At 42.1% G+C, this 6788-nt stretch overlaps 1 protein-coding gene across 3 annotated transcripts in view; it reads right to left on the bottom strand.

Annotated features, from left to right (window-relative positions):
- LOC147009385 (uncharacterized) overlaps nucleotides 1-6788 on the bottom strand; it is a 70682-nt gene that overhangs the window by 60182 nt on the left and 3712 nt on the right. The gene's annotated exons all lie outside the window — the stretch shown is intronic.

Genomic DNA, 6788 nt, shown 5'->3' on the forward strand with positions numbered 1-6788 from the left:
AATAGAAGTGAGCAAAACAATATGCATTGGTTATTTTTAAAGAAAGTGCTCCTTGGTTAAAAGGGGAGGCTATTAAAATCTCCATTCACTTACATGTTTTACATATTTCTTTAGAATCACCTTTAACAAATCACAGTCTCTTCACCCGACGACTTTACGACGTGAGCAAATCTTTATAGGTTCAATGAGTGAGCTAAACAATATGCTTTGGTTATTTTAAAAAAAATTGCCCCAAGGTTAAAAGGGGAGACAAATAAATATACCTTGGGATAAAAAGGGGGTTTATTTTTTAGGGGAAAAAAATGAATCGCTGACAATCACCCATTCATTAACATGGGGGAAAGTGAGCCAGAATCATATTCACCGTACTCATGTTTGTTAATTCATCTCTCATACAAATAACAACATTATGAATTATTAATTTCTTACAATATTTGACAAGTTGTAAATTTGATGTTGTATTCTTTCCAAATTCTTTAAACCACTCATTAATGCTCATTTATTTATTAGAAAGACATAATGTATTACCCCTTTTAGTCAATTTTACACCTGCTTATGTGAAAGAAGAAAGCATATCTCCAACTAACAATCTCGCTTTATCAGGCAGACCTTCAAGTTTTTCAGCAAAATCTACAATTACACCACTTCCACGAATTTGTTTCTCCAACTCTTTGTATTGTCTTTCCAATTGCTTTTGAGGCCGGAGTTGAGCCTTCCTTTCGTTGGCAGTTTTCACCGCTGTTGAAATCCCACCCGTCAATGCTCCATCCGCACTTAAACCAGCAAATAAAGGAATTTGGAAATTGTTATTGGAAAAAAATAAATAGTTGTGTTTTTTTCAGTTTTGCGTTCGTTTCTCACTGCCAAGATCGTATTTCACATGGCTGCCACCTACCAGGCTCTGAATAGCTAAATAGCATCTTAACTGTTCAAACCTGAATACGGTAAATATGTGTGAAACTGTAAATATGTTGTGAAATCAGAGTGGCCAGTCATTTCATTCATAAATATGTATCAGTGAGTTTATGTAAACTCTTGTGTACATGTATGGGCACATACATGTAGAGCTTGGACAGTGAGTAATTTATGGAAACGTGACTGATGATCATGATGTCTTAGGAAAATAAAGATTGATGAGTAGATCAACCATGTTAAGTTTTCTCTTTTTCACTCTAAAAATGTTGATATATTTCAGCTTACTGTGGTCTTAAAATGCAGGAGATTGCACCATTTTGCTTCTTTTTTTTTGAAGATGCATCGCACGATAGCCTACCGCTTTTCCTTCAAAAAGGGTTGGCAGGTATGCGGTCAGTAATACAGCTCGCCGCCTTTCAGCGTCCTCATCGGTGTTGTTGGGGAATTATTCCTCTTCAGACAAGTGACCCTTGCTTCAGTCTTACTAGGTTAAAGTGGTTGTTTTTCTGCCTCTCTAATTTTCATTTATTAAAATTGTTAAGGCCTAAACTCCAGTGGTAATCTTGTATTTATTTGCCACTTGTGGACGTTTGTTTAATTCTTGCTAGTCCAAGGTGACTGTTCTGATAAGACTGTACTTTTGCCTATATGCTATCAAAAACCCTCTCCACTCTCAAAATGTATATACATACATATACATATATATATATACATATATATATATATATATATATATATATATATATATATATATATATATATATAGTAGCCTGGTGTTGGCGCAGTGGTTAGGGCAGCAGCTTGGGATCCAAAAGGTCCTGAGTTCAAGCCCCGTTGGGCCACTGAATTAATACACCAGGGAGTTGACTCAGCCTGTCATCCTTCCGAGGTCGGCAAAATGAGTACCAGTGTACTGGGCCGGTGTATACCCCGGTTAAAATAGGTGTACCATATCCCTGTGTTGTAAGAGGCGACCAGGGTTGCATCAGCAAGGGCATCCAGCATAAAACATGTGCCAAATCACTATGTGGATCATACGAATGATCCGCTGTGGTGACCCCGAACGGGAGCAGCTGAAAGAAGAAGAAGAAGATATATATGTATATATATATATGTATGGGAGAGGTTCATTGAGGAGTAGTGTACGAGGGTGAGAACCTGAACTGTTGGATAACATTAGAAATAAATTGTACCAAAAGAAAAGAACGACTTGTGGACATTGATTTATCGGTGTCTGTGATTTTATTAACAGGATTTTAAAACCGAATTGGCTAAACGTTAAACGAGAAGAAGTTAAATAAGTTTCCCCAACAACTTGAATAATTCTACAACGATCACTACGAAGTGCCAGGAGAAAAAAAATCCACATCAGTTGGTGCCGTGACTGGATGTGTTTAATCTGCTGGAGGCAGTGCCTGGAAGAACGACAAGTGCTCTCGGCATGGTTGATATCAACTCGGAGGTCGTCGCCCTACGTGCAGTTGCAATGCAAAACCGGGTTGCCCTTGATCTCATCCTCGCAGCTCAAGGAGGAACGTGTGCTGTAATTAACTGTGAGTGTTGTACTTATATCACTGATAACTCGGAGAAAATCACAAACATAGCTGACAAGATTAAGCAAGAAGGAGCCAAGTTTCACAATTATTTTATGAAATATGGGCTTTATTCCTGGTTTGAAAGGATTTTTGGAGGCTGGAGAACTACCTTGTTGCACTGGATCTCCGTTGGATTATTGTGGATCATCATTGTAGTGGTGCTTGTTAGATGTGCAACAATTACAATGCCAGCATTGATTGTTTCTTGTCTAAAGAGGAATACTGCTAAAAAGGTGATGGTGGCCCAAGCACCACCTTCCTATTTAGGTTTTGAAATTGAGTCCTACGACTCATGAGATTGAACCTGAACTTGAAAATCCATAAGTCAACGTAATGAGTGTGTGTTCAATGTTCACGGGAATTGTCATTCCACTTTTGCCCATCTGCTCTTTTCCCAAAATAGGTTGTTGAAAATCAGCCGTGCAGCCCAACGGGTAGCCTTATCTTTATCGGCCTATGGACCTACTGGAACCTCGACCAGGTCCAAAGCTGTACAACCACATGAAGCCACCTGGCTTGCGGGACAGGAAAGGCTGAAGGGACTGAGCTCTATGATGTGAGCGAGGGGGTTGTGACTACCCAAGAAGATGGGCACACTCAAACGCAAGAGAAAATGTATTTCCAAGTGACAGAAACGTTAAACTTAAGTTGTGTTGCCTTTGAAGGCAACAAGGGGGGGAGGAGTGTTGGGGAATTATTCCTCTTCAGACAAGTGACCCTTGCTTCAGTGTTACTAGGTTAAAGTGGTTGTTTTTCTGCCTCTCTACTTTTTATTTATTAAAATTGTTCAGGCCTAAACTCTAGTTAAGGCCTAAAGATGCGAGAGAATCCGAAAAAATTCCAGTGAGAATTGAGTGTGGTAGTGGAATGCCATCGGCCAAATTATATGGATATGGATATTTTATTAAAATTGATTGTACCGGAGGGGTTACTCCGACAATGGAAACAGACAGCATGATGGCCAGATGAAGCGCCCGGAAGCAGAGGTGAGCTCAAATAACATATTAACACACTCATTAATTCAGTGACAGAGGTGGTTCCACAAAAAAAACAGATTTGGCGAAAATACAGGCGTGCAAGCAATGCTCTGCCGAAGACCCATTGGAGTACTTAGAGCGCATTCGGAGTGTATATCAATGCCACTCTGGAGTGAAAGAAGTGGGTGTACCATTTGTTCATGCATTCCTAAATAGTTTGACAGCCAAATTGCAAAACGAAATTAAGTGAGTGTGTATCAGCTGGGAATCGAAGGAGGTAAAAGATTTGAGGGAGTATGTGACGCATTGCCATTCAATGATGAAACAACGTTCTGACGAGACAGATCAAGCTGCATTAATGCTATCTCAGGTTCAAAGGCAAGGTGAATGCACCGGGGGAAGGAATGCGAGATATAATGCACAAAACCGAGGGCCAAACTATAACAGGGGGAGACCACAATACAGAGACCAGCGCAGAGAGGTCTGTCGGGCATGTGGGAAACCAGGTCATTGGGCCAAGGATTGCAGGAATCACAGATATGGTCAAACTTATAGAACGTACGGAGCGGTAGAAGAGAGGAGAGGGGTACAATACAAAGATGGAGATCCATATTATAGACAGCAAGACAGATGGGGAACACAGCTTGAGCAAGCTGGCTCATTTCAACCCACTGCACCTCACACCGAATTCCCTCCTCCTCCTCCACCCTCATTCCCACCTCCTCCGTCCTCATTTCTACCTCCTCCAACTCAAAGTTCATTTCAACCCCAAAACCCATTCGTTTTATGACAAAGAACAGAAGCGACTTCGTCTGAGTTACCCTTCCTGACTTTAAAACCATGTGACGAACCGAAATTGACTTTGAAAATTGAAGGCCGAGAGATTCCTTTCTTAGTCGACACGGGAGCAACCAAATCTGCGCCCAGAAAGAAAGATGCCCCATTATCGCGAGAACGAGTGAAGGTCGTGGGAATGTCAGGAATTGCCTGCACGATCCCACTGACTTAGCAGCTACGGGTAGAGGTTGGACCATTGTCTGCAAACCATGCATTTTTGATGGAAACTGATACACCAATTAATCGGTTTGGAAGAGATCTGTTATGTAAGCTGAGCTGTACCGTGAAGGTACCCCTGAGGGAGTATATTTAGAAATACCTCACAAATCGCAAAAAACAATGCTGAATTTATTGCAGGAAAACACAGAAATTCTTGTATATCAATGGACTGTGATCAATTTTGAAGCATTTAAATATTTGCAGGATATATGTGTCACATTTGGAGAGAATCGTACCAGAGGAAAACGAATGGGTGAGTCAACACCACATGGACAGAGAAGGGGTGCAAACTCGACTACATTGCATTGCAGATTGCAACGTCAAGGTAAAAGATAACGTCTATGCGAGTGAAACACTTTCAAAATTACATCAGATCATTGACCTCGTGTTGGGAACAATTTGGATTGGAAAGCAAGGGATTGGCCTGGATGTGCATCTCATGCAGGAACAATTTAATTGAGGAATCAACCGTCCAGTGTTACACCACATGCTACTTTAGTGATTGCAAAAGGTTACCAAGAAACGGACATCGGTCACACGGTAACCTCTTTGAAGAAAGCATCACAAGCGACTTTGATGGAGTCGAGCCAAGTAAACGGACTTTGGAAGATCGGAGCACATGGATATTGTTGGTCAGAATGTCATGGAACGGTAAAAGCTGTGTTCGAGATGGCTGATCTCTCGGAAATAAATGCGTCAGAAAAATTAGCTGAATTACTCGAACAAGTCCCGACTTGTCTGTGGGCAACACATGCCAATGAAGTAGGGTGAATTAGAGGCATGCACCCAGTCAGGATCAAAATAGATCCAGAAAAGAAACTGCCTCGAAAACCGCAATACCCATTGCGTCCAGAGGTGGAAGCAGGGATTGCACCCGTCGTGGAAGCACAATTGAAGCAAGGGATAATTATTCCCACAGTTAGTCAATGTAATACACCGATCTTACCTGCAAGAAAACCTGGGAAGTCGACGTGGAGATTCGTACAGGATTTGAGGGCAGTGAATGACACGGTGATTCCAGCTTATCCTGTAATTGCAAATCCATCTACCATTCGAGCGAGCATCCCAAGTACTACTACCTATTTTAGTGTCGTGGATCTCTTTTCAGATTTTTTAGTATACCGATAGCCCAAGAAGCACAATTTCTTTTTGCGTTCACGTATAAGGGACTGCAATACATTTGGACTGTGTTACCTCAAGGGTATTGTGAGAGTCCGACATTGTTCTCTCGAGCTCTGAAAGATGACTTGGATGACGTAGTTTTTCCCTGTGGATCCACACTGATTCAATATGTTGACGACCTGCTGATCTGTTCAGCGTCGAAAGACGCATTCGAGCGAGATACTTTGATGCTGTTGGGAGCTTTAGCAAGAAAGGGACACAAAGCATCGAGAGCCAAATTGCAGTTTTGCCAAGAAGAGGTGAATTATTTGGGGCATATTTTGAAGGGAGATACAAGACGCATCTCCCCGGAACATATAGCTGCAATATTAAAACTGCCCAAGCCAACTACTGCTAAACAGATGAGATCTTTCCTCGGAACGACCGGCTATTGCAGGCAGTGGATACCAGATTATGCAGCCTTAGTGTGCCCCTGCTGGAAATTGGTTCGGCGAACGCGCCCAGTCCACTGGCGTGGACACAAGATGCAATCAAGGCTTTTGTAACGTTAAAACAAGCTCTTTCTTCTGCTCCTGCTCTAGGTATACCAAACTATGAAAAACCTTTTCATTTGTACGCAAGTGAGAGTCAGGGGTTTGTACAGTCGGTGCTGACACAGAAGCACGGAAATAAATTACGGCCTGTTGCATATTACAGCACTAAATTGGATCCAGTAGCGCAAGGATTCCCATCTTGTCTAAAGGCAGTAGCAGCCGCTTTGCTCGCAGTGCAGGCGACGGAAGCACTCATCGCGGGAAACACTTTGATTCTCATGGTGCCGCACACAGTCACAGCTGTACTGTTAAAAACAAAAACACAGCATTTGTCGGCTTCAAGGGCAACGACATACGCACTCTCACTTACAGCACTCACGAACATTACGATTAGAAGATGCGCACTGCTGAATCCTGCTGGTTTGCTGCCAGGAGAACAAGATGGTGATCCTCACAATTGTGAGGAGGTAATCGTACACACGTGTCCACCGCGTCCTGATTTGAGGGGCACACCAATCCAAAATTCTGTATTGATTTTATATGTCGACGGTTCGTCATCACATGCCCCTGATGGATATCTATTAACAGGC

The sequence above is a fragment of the Eptatretus burgeri genome, chromosome 17, assembly GCF_056783735.1.
Source record: "Eptatretus burgeri isolate ZD-2024b chromosome 17, Ebu_testis_v1, whole genome shotgun sequence".
Classification (NCBI taxonomy): Eukaryota; Metazoa; Chordata; class Myxini; order Myxiniformes; family Myxinidae; genus Eptatretus; species Eptatretus burgeri.